This window comes from Hypomesus nipponensis, chromosome 9, assembly GCF_054491055.1.
Source record: "Hypomesus nipponensis isolate SF chromosome 9, ASM5449105v1, whole genome shotgun sequence".
Classification (NCBI taxonomy): Eukaryota; Metazoa; Chordata; class Actinopteri; order Osmeriformes; family Osmeridae; genus Hypomesus; species Hypomesus nipponensis.
In genome coordinates, this window is record NC_140369.1 from 21,523,463 (window position 1) to 21,545,000 (window position 21,538).

At 44.3% G+C, this 21,538-nt stretch overlaps 1 protein-coding gene across 1 annotated transcript in view; it reads left to right on the forward strand.

Annotated features, from left to right (window-relative positions):
* The first annotated feature begins 15,653 nt into the window (after window positions 1–15,653).
* nfasca (neurofascin homolog (chicken) a) overlaps window positions 15,654–21,538 on the forward strand; it is a 68,152-nt gene continuing 62,267 nt past the window's right edge. The window contains exon 1 of the mRNA XM_084705085.1: window positions 15,654–15,881. The gene's annotated coding sequence lies outside the window, so the exon portion shown is untranslated. The remainder of the gene's footprint in view (window positions 15,882–21,538) is intronic.

Here is a 21,538-nt window from a genome sequence, read left to right on the forward strand (position 1 = left end):
AAAACTTGCGGACCATCCAACTAAATAGTATATCCCTGGAACAACAGGCCTCCTACCCAGACCTGGCGCCATACAATTGTTAGCGGCACATGATTTTCAAAGGGATATTGTTTCCGCTAAGAAAAAAAAATGATCCGATGTTAATCAGGCACGAGCCAGACGTTGTAAACATTCGAGCCCAAACTTAGGACTTATGGGTTTGATGTGATGCAAGATAGGGATTTCCACACTTAATGCGAACATTTTTGGCCATTATTTGAGTGCAGAATAGTTTTTTGAGCTTTATGTAAAATAAACAGCCGTTTTTGGGGGGGTAAAACATTGTCGAGTGATGCCATCACTCCGGCCCTGCTCCCATCCATCCTCCCTGACGCCATCGTTACGGTCGTGCCGCCCGGCACAGCTATCGGTAGCCTATGTGAGAAAAGGTTTTGGAAAAGACGGGTTATGGACCCAACCAATTCTATTTACGGGTACAACCAGTGCAGAGGCTGCGTGTCAGAATGCGGAACATGTGTAGCCTACTTTAATAGATTAGGCCACTACTGACTGTGTTCTCTTCGTTCTGAGTTGTATGTTAGAAATGTCGCAATGATTTACTTGTGGCCGTCGCGTAAAAATGGCCTCAAACGCCTAAAACAGATTTACCTGTGCTCAAAATCAAACACTGCTCTCAAATCATAAACAAAGTGATCAAAATTATATACACTATCAAGCAGTCAGTAAACAATACACCAACATTTTTTTCAAAACATATAGTTCTCAGGGAGAAGCACATTTTTAATCTCAAAACCAATTTTACATTTATCCGTCATTGTCTTTTGATGAACGAAAACATGTTCTATCGTAGTAACTTAAAATGTATCAGAAATTACTACTCTGCTTTGCTCTTTGCAATATTCTTTGTTCTTTCTCCTCCTTGTACCCCTACTGTATCCTGCATCTCCCAAACTTGTCCTTTGTCTCTGTGATACAGTAATTCTTGAACCTGCAACCAGTCAAAATCTATTGAGCAGTCAGTACTGTTACTGTAACAAATGGAAAGCACAATGTTCAGGGCCATACAATTTGTTTACTGTACAGTATACAGCCTACAATGCACTGTAATACAGTATACAATACTAAAAGGGACAAAAATCAAAGGAGTTAACGTGATCAATGTGCTTCCCCTTGTCTTTGGTATGGGTCAGGCCAGAGCCCTTCGTCGACATCACAAGCAACATTTTCCCACCTTCAACAACCTGCTCTCTGAACTGGCTTATATTGGTTGTGTCACATCATTTGAAACAAGTGAAATCAATTTTGAGTGGTTGTGTTTAGTCAATTACATGTTTTCTCTATTTGTATTTGATTGTTGCCATTTGTGTTAACCAGTATGGATGACATGTGCATTAGAGTGCAGAATGTGTTTTGAGAATGAGAATGTGTGTAGAGTTTTGTTGAAAAGTCTAAGAGATCTGGTTTTACCATGTGAAATGGTTTAAGGTATTGACAACAGACTGCACAATTAGCTACATGAGTTCAGGCAACTGAGAACTGTGTTCAGCCAATGGGTTTTAGTGTTTTAGCAATTGAGAAAAACTGTAATGGGTGACGAGACTGACACTAGACACGCAAGCTTGCCTGTGTGACTTTGTCCAACATGGTCCTCAACAAGATTGTAATCTTGAAGGTCAATGACAGTATAAAATGTAACCTTGAATGTCATTGACAGTATGAGTGGATGTGGATGATATGTGTTCTAATGTGTGTGTGTGTTGTAGGCTCTATGTTACTGTAAGAATGGTTGTCTCTGTAGTGATTATGAGTCAATGGTGCGTGGAGGGTCAGGTCCAAATGCCAGGGTTCAGATCATATTGTGGAGTCAGGGACATTAAAGCAGACAATCACATCACTACGCCTCTGACCTTTAACACATACACACGCACACACACACATTACACTCACCAACATGTACTCATAATGCACACACATATGCCCGGATGAGTCTGTGTTGACAGGTTTACAGTGTGATAGATGCAGACCTTTGGTCACAACATAAGTAGTGTCATGCCATCAGCAGGCCGCATTTGGAGACGTAATAAGAAACACACCACACAAACAAGTTTACGAGTGCTGGCACATATTTAAAAACCAGTTCATTCAATACCTTGATTTAATTGAGTCTATTGCCATGTATTATGGCTGTGTTAATGATTGCAGGGAGGAATTTGCTTGTTTGTGGGCTAGTTACATTAGTCAAAATGAGTCAGATTTGTTCAAATGGCTTAAACAACTTGACCTTGACCACCAAAAGTTGACCTGACCATGTCCGGAAAAATAACTCTACCTGTACATTGTATTCCAACCACACAAGCCCACTGTTTGAGCTAACACATATCCTCCTATTCAAAGTCTAAGCTGTGCTTCAGAGATGTCGATGCAGAAAATAAAAAAGACAAACATTGTAATTGTAACATCTTTTGTCTCTTGGTTCCACCCTTGCCTGAAGTCAACAGGTGTGGACTTTTCCACAACAAGGGATAACATTCAATGTACATTTAAATGTCCTGCTGGACACTGCTCAGTATACGGACATCTTTTTGATGAACTTCTCACTGCATATTCCTCGGCATTCATATGAAGTTGGTTCCCATTCAGTTTTTATAACTGCCTTCCCTTTTCTGGGGAAGGCTTTCCAATAGACATTGGAACATTGATGGGGGGTTAGCTTCCATTCAGTGTCAAGAACATTTGGGAGGTTAGGCACTGATTTTTGGGATCTTCTTGCCCAGCTCTAACACATCTGACCCCAGTAGTGTAGAGCTAGCCCTGTCTAGACCAGGGTTAGTTTAATCAAGTGTTCATGCAGTGGTCATAGGGTTTGTATGTAGTGACCATAACCCTGTCTCCAACCATGGCTGTGTGTGTATACTTGTGTTGACTGTGAGTGTCTATGAATAGTTCAAGGGTATCCTGGGTTGTACTGTTGCATGTAGGTCACCCCACCACCTCCACACACACACACACAGCTAGGAGGCTGTAAACTGTCTGAGCGGACTGCTCCTCCTCTGGATCTGACCCCTAGTCCAGTCTGCCAGTACCAGACCAGTAAACCCCCCAAGCCCAGGCCAGGGTGGGGTGGGGGCTCTGACTTACAGCCCCTGGCCCCCACACCAGTTCACACCACATAGCTGCCAGCATAAGTCCATGTGTTTACACACTCAGACTGGTCACTCACACCTGGGGCCCGTCTGCTGGCCTTTGTGGTTACATATTCAAAAAACAACTCTATCTGAGGGACTGGGAGAAGAGAAAGATAGGTAGACATACAGACAGAGACAGAGACAAAGAAACAGAGTTTAGTAGACATAGCAAGAGAGAGGGAGAGAAGACCGACAGAGAGAGAAAGACAGAGGGCCCTATCTTGCACCCACAAAGTACAATTCACTTTGTCAATGACGCAGGTATCATTCCAAGTTTGCACTCGACGCAAAGCGGACTTTTCCCTCCACAGATGCAAGTCGGTAAATTCGGGAATGACTTTGCGCTCCCGGTGGCGGTTCAGCAAAAAAAGGAGGCGTGTTCCAGGGCAAATGTTCCCTGGTGCTATTTTGCAGTTTCAGAAAAACAATTCCGCCACTGACCAGGAAAAATATAGTCTAAAGTCAATGGTGCGTTTTTTCAGATGCTATTTTAAGGGCGCAAGCTTGGTCCGTGCGCACTGCTGGCAAGGCCAGGGTCTTCTTTCTGCGAAGCTACGTTACATTGTTTTGATTTATGGCGTGTTACATTTCTTCAATGATTATAAAAAGATTTTCATGAGAAATCTCTATGTATGTGAACTTTGCGTTTTGATACTTGCGTTTCAGATCGTTAAAACAGGGCCCAGAGAGAGAAGAGAGGGAGAGAGAGTTTAATAGACATGGCAAGAGAGAGGGATATATACAGTAGTCTTGGCATCACCTCTTCAACGGACCAGGTCCACGCCCAGACCCAGACCCTGAGCCAGATCCAGGTGGACAGAACATCCGGACTGTATCTGACTATCCAGTCTCTGTCCTTTGTAGAGCAGGGTATGTTTCAATGTGTTCCTCTGAAAGCTAGCTCTTTCTCAGCACTACCTTAAAGTCTTACAACGTTCACATACACACACTCACACTTTCTCTGACACACACATACACACAGACACGCACACTGTGTATGGGGCATATTCCATGCCTGACGCACACAGTGCATTCACCGCATACCTGCTACTGGTGAAGTCTATGTACTTTGGCGAGTTGTAGCAAATGCCAAAAGAACACTACACCTTACAGTTTGATAGATTACAAGGCAGGCATATAGGCAGGCGGAATTAGCGTACTGTATATTACATTTGATAAGGCATGTATGGGAGGCCCAGTGGTCAAATATTACGGGTGCCCCTTCATGTCGACCACATGTAAAAACCGCCAACTTGCATGCAAGTTGCCATCTTTTGTGCCTTGATTTGAACTGTGTCACAAGACATGTTGGCAATTACACATGTTATTGTTGTGTCAAATCGTGAGTCAACAAACCACACAAAATTACTTTGTGGTTTGTCTCATCAGCGTCAGGTTTTCTAAAGTAAAAGTATTGCTTCAATATCCAATGGAAATTATTCTATTACTATTGTAACAACTAATACGTAGCCTAAGTAAAGTAGCTCTATGGTTAACATGTGGGGGCACCTGTAATATTTTAACCACTGGGCCTTCCATACTACATGCATTAACAAACGGGTACATTCATGTGTATCTTTCGTCTGCACATTTATGGCTGCAGCCACTTATTAAACAGCTGCAGGCGCTTCCTAAACAAGTGTCCAATCCAAAACAACTCACATGGATCTCAGACCCAATCGGTGTTCCATTAACACGGGGCTCGTGTCAAGCAAGGTGCAAAAGACATTGCATGCAAGTTGGTTTGTGAAAGCCCGTTTGAATCCTCCTTTTTTGCACTTCCTGGTCGCCATCTTTGGTTTTTGGAGCCAGAAGTGACCAAATTTGGACGAAAGGGTGGAGTTGGGAAAGGGAGAAGGGTGGGAGAAGCCGAGGACATGATGCACGCCCACCTCCCTAACGGCCTTTCTCCTCTATGTCCCTGACTAGTAGACCCCTTTAATCAAGCCATCCACGCCCCCAAATATACAGATCTTTGAGGCCTAATATCTACATAATTATCCAATTATTTTCAGATGGACCACCAGGAGACTGATACGAAGAGAGGAATGTAGCTAATGATACCATAATGAATTATGGATTTTTTTGTTTGTTTGTTAGTTTTTCCGATTGGTATTGCACTTTAAGCCACTTCCCCATTGGCCAAATTTTTCACCCCTCCCGCCCGCCCACTCCCCCTGGGCTCACAACACGGACATATGACGTGTCGCGGTTTGCGCCCTCTGTTGGTAGTGTAATTGAATCTCAAGGATAGCGGGAGGGTTTATTCAATTTAATGCACTTGCAAAATTGCCGCCCTGACTCATGCACCACACACACACATGCACATATACACATATACACATGTACACATACACTCACAGAGACACTATGCATGAGATCATCAGAGCAACAACAATCATCTCTTTGTTCATATCTTTCTCACTCTGTTTTTGTTCTTCTGTCTCTCACTCCATCCTTTGTTCTCTATTTCAAATTCCCCACATTTCCTCATATTCTCTCTCTCTCTCTCTCTCTCTCTCTCTCTCTCTCTCTCTCTCTCTCTCTCTCTCTCTCTCTCTCTCTCTTACTCTCTCTCTCTCTCTCTCTTACTCTCTCTTTCTCTCGCTCGCTCTCTCTATCTCTCTCTCTTTCTCTTTCTCAGGACCTTCAGGATCACATATAACCAGAGATGGCTCTCTCTGGTCTCTGAAGCCACCTCACCCCTCCAAGCCTCCTCCTCTCCTCCTCTCTTTCCCCTTTTTCCTCACCTTCTCCTCCCTCTCAACTAACTCTCCTCTCTCCTCCACCCTCTCATCCCTCCTCTCTCTCCTCCTCAATTTCCTCCGCCCACTCCTCCCTCTTTTCCCCTCCCTCTCCTCCCTCTTTTCCTCCTCCTCTCCTCACTCTTTTCCTCCCTCTCTTCTCCCTCTCCTCTACCTCCCAAGAAGAGTGAATTAATCACTAATGAATGAGTGTAGAACAAGAAATAAATTAAATGAATAATCAGAGAATCTTTCACTCTCCTGTGTCTGTGTGTCTGTGTGTGTATGTTCTGTCTAATCTAATTGGCTGTAGAATCTGAAAACCATGTACTGACACAAGTGTTCTGTTTCATGGAATAATGGGCATTGCTGCAGGTGTTTATCCAAAAAGGAGTGTGTGTGTACATGTATGTGTGTGCCTGCATGCGTGCATGCATGTACGCACTTGCCTCTAACCAACCAACAATGTCTCGTCAGCAAAATATGCCTTTAGGTCTACTGTCAGGCAGAATCCACTTATCCCTCAAGTGTGAGTGTTGTGTGTGTACTAGTGTGTGTGTGTGTGTTTGTGTCTGTATGTTAGGACTAAAAGATAGGAAAGACAGAGCCTGTAAAGTAGCTGTTAACTTTTCTATTACAAACCTTTCATCTTTTAGTGTGTGTATGGTTGTCTTGTAAATGCAAATGTACTTGTTGTGGATATGGTAATGCGTGTGCCCTGTGCAAACTTTCGTAGCGATTAAAACTCCTTTCTGATTCTGATGCATGTTTTCGGTGTTTGTGTGAGTTTGTGTGTGTGTGTTTGAGTGTTATTGATGGAAGCAGATGTTGCAGATGGCTTTTTGCCACAGATGGCCTGTCTTGTCTTGGTCATGTCTTGTGTTGTCTTGGCAGGTCATTAGACATTCAAGGGGCTTGTAGAGTTTGTGTGTGTGTACTGTGTGTGTGTGACTCCTATTGCTACTGCTGACCAGCTGCCTGCTCTTACAGCCATTGTTACTTCAGACGCCAGTGCTGTGTGTGAGTGTATGTGTGCGTGTCTGTGACTTAAGGTGTGAGTCTGAAAGTAATACAGTAGTATGTGGTTTATTTTTTTTGATATACAGTGGAAATGCCAGTATGTGAATTTAGGTTATATCCATGGTCAGTTGAGTGTGTGGCTTATGTCATTTCTTGTCTGCCAAGACGTCTTGAATTATTATCTTGTTTCTTCTAATACCCATATGATCCATATGTCAGTCTGAGCGTGTGTGTGTGTGTGTGTGTCTGACCCGTGTCTCCTCTTAGCCCCCCTGACCCCGACAGTCATTAACTGTAGAAACCTCCTGTTGCTGGGAGCCTCCAAGCCCCAGGGTGTGTGTGTGTGTGTGGAAGGAGGGACAACAATGTGTGTGGGGGACTGACTGCTGACTGGATATTGGGAAAGTGCTATTGTGTTCTCTCAAGTCCCTACACACACTCACACAGAAACACCCAGAAACACCCAGACACACGTCATTGGCAAGATGACCTGCTGTTACAAAGTGTAAATGTACGCTTGCTATCTCTCTGTCTCTCTCCTTCTGTCTTTCTGTCTCTCAGCTCTATTCAATTTAATATGCTCTATTGTCTTGAAGGTTCAGGTTAAACAATGTTGCCAAAGCAGTCCACAGTGAAGGGACAACACATGTAATTTTAAACACTGATAAACACTGAATTATTACAAATGCAATTATTATCGAATAATATTTTTATTTATTGCAAGTTCCTTTTTATAAGGATATTTCAAATACCAAAGTAAACAGTGTAATATACATACATACAAACATACATGTACATCTATGTGCACATGCTATATACTTATATATACATACACACAATGAACATTCAAATAGTCATTGCATAGTGTAAATGAAACAGATGAAAAAAAGTTATTCAAAATGAAAATATTATGTGCCTTACGCATTATACCATGTTCCACTGGCTGTCTATAAGGTCATGGCTGGTTGCTACATACGTTGCTGACAAAACTCCCTCCTATGAGCAGAGTGAGCACAGCCTCTCTTTTCTGGGTATCCAGGTCTGCCTGTAACTGCCTGTTTCTATGGTCACTCTGTGCTCACTGAGTCTGTACATGCTGAATGTATTTTTCGTTTTTTATCAGACACAGTGGTCAGGTAGTCTGCCATTGAGTACTGTCCAAATACAATTCTAGTTTATTCAGTTTAGATGTAAATGATTTCCTATGAACAATGTCGTAGTCTCTCTCTGTTTCCAATTATTCTTTACCCTCCCTTCAACTTATTCCATCTCACTTCCTTTCTTTCGATTGATTTTTTCTCTAACCCTTTCTCTCCCCCATTCCCACCCCTCTACCACTCCCTCCTCCACCCTCTTGTTTCTCCATGTCTCCTGGAGTGAACAGATGAACAGATGACAGTCCTGAGGGCCTCTGGATGTCAGGACCAGGGCTGTTGTCTATAACTTCAAAGTTTGTGTGCATGTGTGTGTGCACGTGTGTTTGTGTCAGCCTGGCTGATGACAGGGCTAGGCAAGAAGCTTTTATTGTGTGAGTTATGGCCGATATATGCTTCTGCGTTTTTCGAAAAACGGACACATGGGAACGCCCTCGTCTCCGTGGAACGCCCTCTACGGGCTCTCCGTCAGCCCTCGGAGAGCCTCGGAGAGCTTGATGTGCACCTCCTGAATTTTCTAAAGGCCAATTTATACTTCTGCGTTTTTACGGAGACCGGGAACGCCCTCTCTGTCAAGGAACGCCCTCTCAGAGCCCCTCTCAGAGCTCTGCGTGCACATTCAGATTTTTTAAAGAAGTATAAATCGGCTTTAACGATCCGTCGTAGCTACGGAGAGCTATGGATACCCCCTTGGCTGTGATTTGTCAAGGCCGAATTATACTTCTCCAACTCCGTCACGGACAGACGCACGCACGGAGTCGGACAGATTGGTTGAATTTATACTACTCCCACGGCTCTGTGTGCTGAAAGCAATCCACTGCCAGAACAGTAGATAGCGCTGCACTGCAATGCTAGTTAGGTTATCGAAAAATCGGAGCTAATTTACAAACTTGCCGTTTCATCAATAAAATAAGCACAATTTCAACAACTACACTGCCCATTTATTTTCACATTTTAATTCAGATGCCAATTTACATGTACTGTTTAGCTGAAATATGAATTGTAAAATTCATATTCATATTTCCCCCGACCCTGACTCAAGCAGTTCTTAGTACGGACCAATCACAGCCAAGGGGTATCCATAAAAGGACGGACGGACGACGGACGGACGGATAGTCAGGAAAATCAGGAGGTGCACACAGAGCTCTGCGAGGGGCTCGGAGAGGGCACGGTTCCTTGACGGAGAGGGCGTTCCCTGTGTGCGTGTCCGTAAAAACGCAGAAGTATAAATTGGCCTTTAGGCTTCATGTCTCAGACAGGAGAAGCTAACTGTTTGTTGAACCATCACCAAGGAAACCAAGAACATTTGACAACTTCCAGCTTTTGTGGATTTATTCACTGTAATCCACCATCGGTTTATTACAAATGTACACAGCTACACACCATTATCTTATGTTTCACCTCATACTTTTTGCATATTCTTAGCAAATTCATATAGCTATTTGTTGAGAATAACTCTGCCACACTTGCCGTACACGTGTGTGCATGTGTGTGTGCACGTGTGTGATTGGTCCTTCTGTTGATATTGATGAAATAAAACTTGAATTAAATGGTAAAAATAACCAGTGTGTGTGTCTGTGTGTGTGTGTGTTCACAGGGTTGGAGTGATGTGCAGATGTTATGCATTAGGGTTGTCATGGAAACAGTTTTTCAATTACCAGCATCACTGGTGTTGGTCTCTTTGGAGCCAGATCCATCCTATATGAGACCTCTCTCGTTTCTCTTTTTCTCTGTCTGTCTTCCTGTCTCGGTCTCTTTCTGTCTCTCTCTGTCTCTTGCTCTTGCTCTCTCTCTTTCTCTCTCACGCTCTTTCTCTCTTTCTCTGTCTTGTTATTCTCGCAACAGCCACTGATAATGTAGTAACAATTGGAATGTCGGCATGAAGTAGGTCATTACAAACTGTGAAAGGATCGTGTGTGTGTACGTGTGTGTTGGATTCATGTGTCCCAGCTGCCTCTCCTTGCACAGTATGACATTCAACTGGACAGATGAATAAAGCGCTTTACCAGCCCTTTTGCAGAGAGCCCAGTAGCCTGGCCTGGCAGGCCCGCTCACGACACTCCAATCTGGGCTTCACTCTTTGAGCCTGGCGTCTGCTGCCCTGGAGGGCAGTGTCCTGCAGGAACAGCCCTGGTTGTGTGCCATGTGCGTATTGGTAGTTTGGGGTTAACAAAGCACACACACACATACACACCTAAACTCTCAGTTTTTTCCTAATGAAGCCCGTCTCTGGCCAGTTGATTAGTGGAAAGGAAACAAAGGCTTCTAGAAAGTCTGTGTTGTCTGTCTTTGTTCTGCTCCAGGGCTCCGTGATATGAACCCTTCCTCCACCCCCTCTGTTCTCCCTCTTCATCTTTCTCTCTTTCTCTCTCCCTTCCTGTCCTTTCCACAAACAACCCTCAACTAGGTACGCTCAGTTACACACAACCACTCCCTTGCTCTCTCTCCCCCTCCCTCTCCCCTACATCTCTTTTTTAATTTTCCTCTCTCCTGCTGTCTTTCCCTCCGTCTCCCACAACATCTCTTTCCCTCTCTCTCTCTCTCTCTCTCTCTCTCTCTCTCTCTCTCTCTTGTCTCTCTCTTTTTATCTCATTGCATTGCTCACTCTGTCAGTCTAAATTTTTTAACAGCTCAATTAGTTGGGTACCTGATGCCGATGAGAGAAGTGACCTTTCATGTTTGACAGCTTCTCTTGGGGTGTGAGTACGAGGCAAGTGTGTGTGCATGTGTGTCTGTGTATCTGCATATCAGTGCATTATGCATAATACAGTATGCACCTATACAATGTGTGTGATTGTGAGTTTTTGTAGTGTGTGTAATCTTTTGTGTGTTTGGTAAAGTGTGTGTAATTTTATGTTTCAGTAGTGTGTGTGATTTGGGTGTTTGAGTACAGTGTGTCTGTGATTGTGTGTGTTTCAGTACAGTGTGTGTGGTTTGTGAGATTGTGTGTATGTGTGTGTTTCAGTAGTGTGTGTTATTGTGTGTGTGTTTCATTACAGTGTGTGTGAGATTGTGCGTTTGTGATTGTGTATATGTGTGTTTCAGTAGTGTATGTAATCATGTATGTGTATTTCAGTAGTGTGTGTGATCATGTATGTGTGTTTCAGAAGTGTGTGTGTGGTTACGTCAGTGCTGAGTGCAATGCTGTACTCCAGTCCTGGACAATGGCAGAGTGCTCAGTGGAAAACAACCACACTTCTGTTTTAGCATGGGATACGCGCACACACACACACACACACAGAAGCCCATTCTACAGACGTCAGAAGTGGAAGAAACTGTGTTTTCTGCTATCAAGGAAAGCCCACTGCACACAGCACAGCAGTGAGGTCAGCACCTCCAGATAGACAACCTCTGTTCTAACCCTAACCCTGACCCTAACCCTGACCGTATAATAACAACCTCTGTACTAACCCTAACCCTGACCCTAACCCGGACCGTATAATAACAACCTCTGTACTAACCCTAACCCTGACCCTAACCCTGACCGTATAATAACAACCTCTGTTCTAACCCTAACCCTGACCCTAACCCTGACCCTAACCCTGACCGTATAATAACAACCTCTGTTCTAACCCTAACCCTGACCCTAACCCTGACCGTATAATAACAACCTCTGTTCTAACCCTAACCCTGACCCTAACCCTGACCATATAATAACAACCTCTGTACTAACCCTGACCCTAACCCTGACCGTATAATAACAACCTCTGTACTAACCCTAACCCTGACCCTAACCCTGACCGTATAATAACAACCTCTGTACTAACCCTAACCCTGACCCTAACCCTGACCGTATAATAACAACCTCTGTTCTAACCCTAACCCTAACCCTGACCGTATAAATAACAACCTCTGTACTAACCCTAACCCTGACCCTAACCCTGACCGTATAATAACAACCTCTGTTCTAACCCTAACCCTGACCGTATAATAACAACCTCTGTTCTAACCCTAACCCTGACCCTAACCCTGACCGTATAATAACAACCTCTGTTCTAACCCTAACCCTGACCCTAACCCTGACCGTATAATAACAACCTCTGTTCTAACCCTAACCCTGACCCTATAATAACAACCTCTGTTCTAACCCTAACCCTGACCGTATAATAACAACCTCTGTTCTAACCCTGACCCTAACCCTGACCCTGATCGTATAATAACAACCTCTGGCCTAATCCTAACCCTGACCCTGTAATAGCAACCTCTGTAATTATCCTGGAACCTTACATTTACATTTATTCATTCAGCAGATGCTTTTATCCAAAGCGACTTCCAAGAGATAGCTTTACAAAAAGTGCATAGGTCAATGATCATTAACAACGAGATTGCAGGAAAGCCAAAACATGACCATACGCTGTGATAAGCAACCAAGTGCCAAAGGGAAGAAACATAAGAGCAAGTAGTTAAACAACATGAACATCAAAAGTGCAAGAGGATACCTGTAGGAAAGCAAGCAACAATAATATAATCTACAGCGAGTACAAGTAGTTAACTCAGTTACAACTAACCAACAAGTTACCGCTAACCAACAAGTGCAACAAGTCCCTCAGTAAGTGTCATTGTGTTCCTGGAGGAAATAAACTAATATCTTATCCAACAAATCTTTCTTAAATACCGTTGCACTCCTGGAACAAGTGCATCTTTAGCCTTTTCTTGAAGGTGGGGAGACAGTCAGTATCCCTGATGGAGGTGAGGAGGTGATTCCACCATTGGGGGGCCAGACAGGAGAAGAGCTTGGGTTGGGAGTGGGCACTCTTGAGAGGTGGGACCACCAGATGGTTGTCAGAAGAAGACCGTAGGTGGCGGAAGGGGGTCTAATGCTGGAGGAGAGACTGGATGTGCAGGTGCAGTCCCATTCACCGCTCGGAAGGTCAGCACCAGGGTCTTGAATCGGATACGGGCTGAGATGGGTAGCCTGTGAAGGGAGATGAGGAGCGGGGTGACATGGGAGTGCCTGGGTAGGTTGAAAACCAGGTGGGCTGCGTTCTGAATCCTCTGGAGAGGGCGGGTTGCGCATGCAGGGAGACCAGCAAGAAGCGAGTTGCAGTAGTCCAACTTGGAGTACAACCTTGTTCTGCTCTGGTTCTGATTCATCTACAGTGCAGTGCTTCTCTTCTGCTCTACATACTATTTATCTCTGCACTTGATTTGTTTATGCTTTTTAAAATGAGTGTAGTAATGAGTCACCTTTGTCCTGCAGTGTTTTAAACTCTGTGTGTGTGATTCTGTGTGTTTCTCTGTTTCTGTGTGTGTTTCTCTGTATGTGTGTCTGTGTGTGTGTGTGTCAGAGAGTGACTTGTCATCTCTATGATTAATGGCAGTTGTCTGTAATAGGAGGGATATGGCCCCACACAGTTCAATAACCGGAAGATGTGACATGGTTTATGGGATGGGGGAATGGGCTGTGTGTGTGCTAGTGGGGGTCATTGCCACAGTTAATTAACATTTGGCCCCTGGCATATAGTTATCCCTGTTGTGCTCTTTCTCTGCTCTCATCTACAGTCTATTTCCTTCATCTCTCTCTCTCTCCCTCCTCTCTCTCTCTCTCTGCCCCCTCTGTCTCTATTTCCCTCCTCCATCTATCTTTCTCTCTCTCCCCCCATCTATCTATCTCTCTCTGTCCCTCTCTCTGTTATTCCCTCTCCCTCTCTCTTCCTCCCCCTTAATCTCTCTCCCCTCTCTCTTCCCCTTCCTCCTCCTCACCACCCTTCCTCCACCTCTTACTGTCAGCACATGTTCTTGTTCTTGTGAAGAGAAGCCAGAATTGGTGCTGGATTGACTCTGTGTTTAGACACTAGAGTCACTCTGTTAGACACCTTTTGGATTGGATCTTGTGTTAGACACAAGCAATGGTCCAATGTGTGTGTGTGAGTGGGTTTCCAAGCCTCAGAGGACAAGCTCTGTTTAATCAGGGTGACTCCATCTGGTCCTGGGCCAGTGAGAAGCTGTCTGCTCTCTCCATATCTGTGTCAAGATGCTGGGATGCTGCCGTATCTGTCTTATGAAATGAGGGGGGAAAGTGTGTGTGTGGGGGTGGGATGGGTAAGTGTGTGCGGGGGAGTGGGGGTGCTGTCAGAGGGGACCGTGTCTGTTTAGGGTCAGTGTATGATTTAATCATACGTGCAGGGGTCATTTGCATATTGTCCTTCCTTGTGGCATGGTTATTGATTGGAGGGGGAGGGGGGCTCAGGATAGGATGTAGTGGGGGGGAAGGAAAAGGGAGGGGGAAGGGATGTAGTGAAATAGGAGGAAGGAGGAGCAGGGAGGGAGGAGGGGAGGGGTGAAGGCAGATGGAGGTGAGATGCTGGCCGAGGTGAGGAGGTCAGATCAAGACGCCACAGTTGGGATTTGCGTACACACCCACCCACCCACACACACATGCACGTATGTACATACATACATAGATACATAGACTCACACAACAAATACATGCATATACATACACACACACATGCATGCATGCATGCACACACACGCATACACACACACACATACACGTTTACACACCTCAGCACACGCAAAGTGAGTGGGCCAGTTATCTAGCGAGCTATCTATTAATTTGTGCTAAAAGTTGGCTAGGATAGTTGACAGCATGAAACAACTCCACCAACATTTTTTGTCTTGATACAAAATGCTGATGCCAGAAAATGTCTTTAATTTTGATTAATTTATTTGAGGGTTATTTTGCAACAAGAGCCATTTTGATGTATCCTCTACTGAAGAGGCTGTTATTCTACCCCCCGCCACACACACACACACACACACTCTATCACTTGTATATGTTAACTCACTCTCCCATGCCTTTAGCCTACTGTCTGCCACCCACACTTCTGACATCCTATAGACATTATACATCCATGCCAGGGGTCCACTCTGTCTCTCTCTCTCTTTCTCCCTCTCTCTCTCTCTCTCTCTCTCTCTCTCTCTCTCTCTCTCTCTCTCTCTCTCTCTCTCTCTCTCCCTCCCTTGACCCCCCTCTCTCTCTAACCCCCCCTCATCGCCAGTCATGAGAAAGATGCAATCCTCCCCAGCTGAGATATAGGCCTTACATGTGTGTGTCCATGTGTGTGTGTTTTTGAGTACGTGTGTGTATATTTGTGTATATGTGTGAGAAATAGTGTGCTCAGGGTAGTAGTACATGCATGATGTCTGCATGTCAAATACGTGTGCTCAGCGCGCGTGTTCACGCATGAACGACGTGTGTGTTTGAACGTTTGTCCCCTGCATGGATGCATGTGTGTGCATGAGAGCACACACATGCATGGGTGTATCTTTTCCAACTGAGCAACGTTACCTTGTGTGTTGCTGTTTGTGTGTTTCTGTGTGTGTATCTGTGTGTCTCTGTATGTGTGGCTGTGTGTGTTTGTATTTGTGTGTGTGTGTGTGTCTGTGTGTGTGACAGTTGTGCACAGTCTGTAGGAGAGCTTGTGTGAGCAGAAAGGGGGAGGGTGTTTGCCCTGAGGGTCATTAATAATTCATGAGGTGGGCTGGGTGAAGGCTGAGGGGGCAGCGGCAGATGGAGAATCTGTGACAGAGCAGAACAGGGAGGACAGGGTAAGAGAGGAGAGACAGAGGAAAGAGAGAGAGGAGAGATCATCATCAAGACATTTTTCTAGATTTAGAGTTAAGCTTCGTTGTTTAGTTTTTGCCTTGTCATTGGATTTAAAGGACAGTTGGTCCATTTGGTCCTGGCTATTAAGACAGACAGAGGCAAGCAGAGAGAAGCCCTGACATGGGGATGCACTGTTTGCTGAGGGAGACACGTTTTCACCAGAGAGGTAAGCTCTCTTTTCCACTGCTCTGTGTGTGTATGTGTGAGAGAGATTGAGAGAGAGAGAGAGAGAGAGAGAGAGAGAGAGAGAGAGAGAGAGAGAGAGAGAGAGAGAGAGAAACGATGAATGTGTTTCATGTCTGTGCTTGGCAGAAAAGGGCTTTGTTTGGAAGCACTTGCGTTGTCAGATGCTCAGATGGACATGGGGTTAGAAAGTGTGTGTTTGTTAGAGAGACTGTTTGTTTTTGAGAGAGTATGTGTGTGTAAGAAACAGACCATGTGTTTTATAATTTTTATACAGTTTAATGACATCCATCAAAAGCTTGACAATCGTATTTTATGTAAACGTACATTTTTTTACTGAGGGGCTGTGTAGGCCATAATTCAAACACACCTATCATACACACCATTGAATATTTTTTGCCTTTCACTAACTGAAATACACTCGCTCTCACATTCACTACTGAAGACCTCTCACATACTTACAGCTGAAAATGTAACCTCTCACTCACAACTGAAAATGAAACCTGAGAGTGCAACCTTTTGGATACACAACTAAACATGCTTACTGCTTTCCTTTTTTTCATCTTACGAAAGTTTGTGTCACTACATTATTTGGATCACTGAATATGCATGTGTCCGCAATGTAGGCTTGTTAAGGCATGTTTGGTTGAATATTTTTTTATGAATTACATAGAATTAATATATTTTGTCTGTCCTTAATTACAACTGTGTTACATTTATATTTTATTTAAAACGTAATACACATTTTAGCTTAATATATTAGGCTTTTCCACATTTAATGATGCTTATTTTAGCGATGGAATTTATTTTAATGTACATTTAGCAATACTAACTTCTCAGCCCAGTAAGTTTGTTTCTGAGGGTTGGCAATGAAAATGACAGAAAAGGAAGAACATAACAGGTAGTATAGTGAGAGATGGGTTGGGGATGGAGTTAACCAGCTTTTGTTCCCACCCATTACCACACAAAAGACATTCAAGGGGATGTTCTATGCTCATTGATTTAAACTGTACTAAGCTTTACTATTTAAAAGTGTGACAAATAGTTTGAAAGTTCGCAATCTGCACTTTCAGAATCTGTAAACAACAACGACTTTACCTTGACCTATTTGAGGACCAAAATACCAGCACCTGTCACATATTATACACGTATATTCACGTATATTATACCTTCTATTAAGTGTGAAAAAATACTATACAATTTTTCAGTTGTATGTGTGAGAAGTTACATTTTCAGTTGTATATGTCAGAGGTTTTCACTGTGGTATAAGAGAGGTGTTCAGTAGTGAATGTGAGTGTAATTCAGTAGTATTCGTGAGGCAAAAGGTCTTCAATGGTGTGTATGAGAGAGTTTGTGAGTTTTAATTATGGCCTACACAGCCCCTCTTTGTCGAGCCCCCCTTGACAGTACCCAACATATACACACACGTACACACACAAACAGTCTCTGATTAGTCTGTCTGATAGAGTTGATTGGAACCATCGATCACTGGATATGTCTGGCTAAATGCTGGGTCATTGGCCGCCATAAGTCCTGATATGTCTGACTCTGCCTGCCTGCCTGTCTGTCTGTCTGTCTGTCTGCCAGCTTGCCCTACATGTCTGTCCGCTTGTATGTCTGTCTGTGTCTGTCAGGTATTCATCTAGTGTGTGTGTGTGTGTGTGTGCGTGAGTGTGTTAGTGGGTTAATGTTGGGAAGTGGGGATGTGAGTGTGTATCAGTGTGCAGCACTGTTGAACTCCTGTCAGACAGAGAGACTGCTGTTCGATCCTAGCAGACTACATTGCTGTCTGTCATGCTACAGTACCATGTACACACACGCACACACGCATGCACACACACACACACAAACACACACTTGAACACACTCACGTGCACACCGAGTTACATGCTCATTCACACACATGTACACACACCGCACCACACATACGCAATGTACGTTTAGTAGCTCTATACTAGATCTTGTGGGAAACCAGCTTTTCATCCAGTCCTGCAGAATTCCTGGGTTTAGTATGTTATAGTATAGTAGTGTACGAACACACACACATTAATTATTCACATATTAATGCTGACATAGTGACATACACACACACACATGTCATTAATTACATTCATGAATATTTGAATATATATATAAATGCCTGCATACCATCACCAAAGTCGTTATTCTAAGGGGGGAGAATAGAACTACAGTATGAAGCTTTAAATGCTCTCACAGTCACAGGGAACACTACTGATATAAACACACTTCCTAGATTGCATTTAAGACAGAAACCAGAATGCACACACACACACACTCATATGCACACCCACAGACACCCTTGTACACACACACACACACACACACACACACACACACTTGTGCGCACACACAAGTAGCCATCAGACGCAGAGCTGTTTCTTGTAGTCTTGACAATGGCACCAGGACGTTGTGTAACACACACATACACACACACACACACCGAGAACACCATGTGTAGGAGGGTGCACAAGGACAGGCCTGTCTGTGTGTGTGTTGTAGGAGGAGAAGGGAGCAATAATGACAGAGGGGTTCTTAGAAAATAATGTGTGTATGAATATGTGTGTGTATGCATGTGTGTGACATGCTCATCTGTGTGGGGGAAGTGAGGAGGATTTTTTTTGGCGTAGATTGTATAGTGATAAGGGTCAATGCACTGTACACAGATAGAGAGAAATGGGAAGATATATAGAGAGAGAGCGGTCTCTGACCATCCTTTGTTCCTGAGCAGTAGGAGGAAGAGGTTAATGCACCCAGAAAAGAGAGGATGGAGGGATGATAGGGTGAGGAAAGAGAGAGGCGGACTCTAATGGACACCGACGGCCTTTCACAGCAAATATTTAGATGGAAGCCTTCAAATCAACCTCCCCCATCCCCCTTGCTCTCTTTCTCTCTCTTTCTCTCTCCCTCTACCTCTCTCTCTCCCTCCCTCTACCTCTCACTCCCTTCACCTCTCTCTCCTTCCCACCACCTGTATCTCCGTCCCTTCTCCTCTGTCTTTCTCCCTCTTCCTTTCTCCCTCTCCCTATCCCTCTTTCTCTCCCTCCACCTCTCTCGCTCCACCTTTATCTCTAGAGTTGGTCAAGCTTACAGGAGTCAGAGAGCGCACACACGCACACACACGCTCAAACACGCACGCACGCACGCCAGGTGTATGCAAGGGAGCCAATGAAAGAAAAGCCATTGGACATTTGACTGCCTTTGTATTAGCCAATAAAAGTCAAAAGCGGTTCTCTTTAAATAACTTGCTAGCACAACATGCTAGCAGACAAACTTTATAGCACAATGGCGTGTGATGTTTTTGTCTCCTTGTGGGCCAGCCGCAACCAATAAAGCTTTCTTAACTTGTTCACCGACTGTGCAATGCTTGATAGATAAATATTTCTGACACACTCTCCTTTACATAAATCCCCCTTTTCTCTGGGAGAGATTGTTCTGTTCTTGGGTCTTCCTCTAACGTCAGATGCTTGATGGAGAAGGTGCTGCTGAGTGTTTATCATTTCACCATTCTCCTCTGTCATTCCTCCCCTCTCTCAACTGCTCTCTTCTCTCTCTTGTTCTGTCTCATTCTCACTCCCCTCTTTGATCCATTGGACCTTTGTCCTCCATTTCACTGCATCTTGCATCCATCTACCTCTCTCTTTCCATCCATCTATCCATCCCTCGTTCCCTGCCACTGTGTACAGCCTGGTACACAGCAACAGCCTGTCAGAGACAGAGGTAGTGATCTGCTCCAGGTTTAGACACCTGCTCCAGGGTTAGACACCTGCACTAGGGTTAGAGACCTGCTCCAGGGTTAGAAACCTGAGCATCTTGCCACAATACAAAAACTGCGTCTCCGTAGTTTTGGAGGAGGGGATGGAAGGGTGAGGGCTTGGGTGGGGCTAGAAGAAGAGGAGGAGGAGGAGGAGGAGGGGGGTGAGCAAGGAGGGGGGTGAGGAAGAAGGGGGGTGTAACAGACCCAGTAGTAGTGACTCTCAGAAGCCCAGGTGGTTTATACAGATGTTATCTACGAGCCGACTTTAACCTACATTACAGTGGTGTGTATGTGTGAGTGCGTGTGCATGTGTGTGCCTGTGTGTGCAGTTGTGTATGTTTGTGTGCATCCACCCTCACTACCAGGCCCCTAGGTTAAGACTGTCTGCTACTCCAACAGAAGCAGTATATCAAAGATTTACACTCTGGAGCTAATGTGCTAAAATGCCCAGAGTAGTTGTAACCTACATACAGTAGCTCCACAACACCACCAGATGTGTCTGTATGTGTTTAGTTGGATTTGTGTGTGTGTGTGCTAGATCTAGAAGGCCTTCTGGATAAGACTGTCTGATAACAATTCAGCTGTAACAGAGCCAAATAATACCACTCTTAGTAAATTGTTTCTCATTGTCTCTCCATCCCTCTGTCTTTCTATTCCTCTCCCTCTCTCTTTTCTATCCCTCTCTCTTGCTATTCCTCTCCCTCTCTGTCTCTGTCTCTTTCTCTCTCTGTCTGTTTCTCTCATGTGTGTATGTTAGGGGTGTGTGTGTTAGAGACCTTGCTCCTTCTACCAGGTTGTAGAAGTTGACCAGACATGGTCAAGTCAAACCAGCCAGACCATCAACTTCATCAGTCTGGTTCTGTTTACCAGTACCAGTATTAATTATGCTAATGAGGTGAATTGTTATTATGGGCGTGTGTTTCTTTGTGTCTCAGAGGAGCTGAGCTTCTCCTTCATGTCCGGATGTTTCTGGTGATGAGGGCAAGGGGTGGGCCTCCTCTGAACTCTTTAGGATTATACAGAGTCAGACTGACAGTTAGTATTAACTCAGCTATTATGCGCATATATTACCCCAGGGGTGCCGTATAGGGGGGGAAAGTTATGACGATTCTAAGAGCCCCTGACTGACAGAGACCCCAAAAAATTGCAAAAACGTATACAAATTATAAACTCTTTTTTATGTGCCCCAAAATTCCTGGCGGTGCCCCTGTATTACCCCCTTCCCTCCCCCCTGCTAAACTGGAGTGTAACCCTTGTTTTGGTATCTTGACACACACACACACACACATACATTTACACACACAAGCACACATACACATATGCATACATCACACACACACACACACACACACACACACACACACACACACACACACACACCACACTCTAGCACACACTTGCACACACAACACACGTACACCATCACACGAACACAAGCACACACACATGCACTCAAACATACAACAAGGCCTCCAGAGTACTATGATTGTAGACGCTAGCTGGGTGAGAGGAGCCTGGAGGCTTGGCATTCTGTTATAAAACTAAACAGTCTGCTCTAACACAAACACACCAACACACACACTCAATAACACAATGTTCTAGCAGTAGGCAGGAGCCTAACAAACATAGATCTCTATGATCTCTTTCAGGGAAGTTCATTCATTGTCTTCACAATAGAAACCCAATTTTCAAAGCTTTGTCTTTTTACAAACAGAAAACCGACGGAATCGACTAATCTTGCTTCATTGAAAAGGGCATGTCAAAGTCTTCAAATAAAAGCCCTTCCAGGAGATGGCACATACCTTTGATCCTTGTAGTCAGTAGTCACCATGTTCTTCAGCTTGTCTTGTCTTGCCTGTATGGAC